General features: G+C 33.0%; 1 pseudogene; it reads right to left on the reverse strand.

Moving 5' to 3' along the window:
* Nucleotides 1–803: 803 nt before the first annotated feature.
* On the reverse strand, nucleotides 804–1,535 carry LOC118932367 (thiopurine S-methyltransferase-like; annotated as a pseudogene).
* Nucleotides 1,536–1,921: the final 386 nt, after the last annotated feature.

Consider the following 1,921-nt stretch of genomic DNA (forward strand, 5'->3'; position numbering starts at 1 on the left):
CCAAATCAATTTTCAATTTGAATACTTCTATAAAAGGAATAGATTACCCACTTTCCTTTAAGTGAACTCACTAAGCTATTTATTCATAATCCTCTCTTTGTAACTGGAGTGAGCATAAAATTTGAAGTTAAAAGGAAACAAAGAAATAAACTAGCCATATTGGGCAAACCACTTATAATTTTGGGAATTTCCATTTCCTCCACTGCAATAAATAATAAATATCTATCTTGGTAGTAACAAAATAAGTTCAAGTATAAGAACATTCTTCAGAAACTGTGAAAACTCTATGAAAATATTAGCTCTCACTGTATTGACAAATTGGTTTAATCATTAATCATTTTTTTCTTTTTTAAATTTATTTTTACAGTTTGAGAAAAATACTTTTTCCCATATAGGTGATTTATTTAATTAAAAAAATTTTTTATTGATTCTGTTACACATAAAATTGCATAAGAAGAACAAAGAATGTTAATTTTTGTATGTTTATTATATTCTTTAAGATGCACTGCATTTCTTTTCTTTTTTAATTATACAAGTAATGTATGCAGATTGCAAAAAAAAATTCTCACAATCTGTAAGTAAAACACACAGGTATCATGCTCTCCATTCTAACAGTACCTACCTAACATTTAAGTATGTGTTTTTCTAAAATGTTCTATGCATTTTGAGCAAAGATCTGTGATATGATTTATGAGTAATTTTTTTTCCGAAAGTCACCATTATAGTTTCATACCTTAGGATAATTTTCAATTGTCCCAAAGCTCAAAACCATGTTGACATTACTTCTTTTATTTATGTCTCATTTACTTTTCTGTAAATAGATATAACTTTTCAACAATGGAGTCAATTCCCCAACTTCTATGTTGTTCCTCAATAGAATCAACCTTCTCAAGACAATGAATATTGCACACTGACCAAATGATCTTAATTTCGGTATCTGAAACATAAAATAGTGGGCTTGTGTGTTGAGTTGGATCAAAAGAAAGGACACCCAGAGGTAGTGAAACCCTTTATCCATTAGGGACAGTGTTGTATCTGCATAGCATTTACGATCACCTGGGCTAACAGTAACTAAAGCTCCTCTATCTCAAATCTTGTCAGATTTGCCAGTATTTGCTCTGGGAAGATGAAAAAGTCTGCAGCAGTACAAGGAAATTTTCTCTAAAGAATTCTTGACTATTTTGGCTCCAGGAATTTCCATGATTGGTTCTTTTGAGTAAGAAAGATTCTGCTCTATAAAAAATTCCCATATCCCAAATTCCCTGATTTCCACTCCTATTACACTGTGTCCTCCATCTGCAAACCATTTTGTCTCAACTGCTTTTCAACAAAAAGGAAAAAAATCCCCTCAGTCCCCTCTTGCCTTTAAGAAAAGTATCTAAATGCTTCTTTATAACCCATGTCCTTGCTCTTGATGAAGTGAAATTTTGTGGTCCATCCACTTTTCTTGCCATTCTTCCAGTTAGTTCTCGGTTTTTCTGAACCTCAGGATCAGGATACTCTTTAATATCAAGTGAAGTTCTAGTATCATCCATACTTGTATGGACAACTTTGCCTTACAAGCAATGTCTTCAGTGCCTCTGTGGGCTGCCCGCTGCCCACTGCTGGTCTGGTGCCGCTGCGCAGCCCCGGGGCCAGTAATCATTAAACTTTAATCTACTAATCAACATGATCATTCCCATTAAAATGTGTTTTCTCAGTTAACAGATTTTCTTCTTTAAAGAAAACTTCATTGAAAAGGTCTGAGTCTTTAGGAACATAAAACAAAGGGAAGGATGAGTCTTATTTATTCAATAGGATTTTGCTTCTATTATCAGATATTATTTCAAGTTCTTGAGAAAAAGGAGAATCAGGCAAAATATCTTCATCAGAATTAAGTAAGAAACCAGATATACAAACAAGCAACTAAAACGTAGAGTGG

The sequence above is a fragment of the Manis pentadactyla genome, chromosome 2 (assembly GCF_030020395.1).
Source record: "Manis pentadactyla isolate mManPen7 chromosome 2, mManPen7.hap1, whole genome shotgun sequence".
Taxonomy (NCBI): domain Eukaryota; kingdom Metazoa; phylum Chordata; class Mammalia; order Pholidota; family Manidae; genus Manis; species Manis pentadactyla.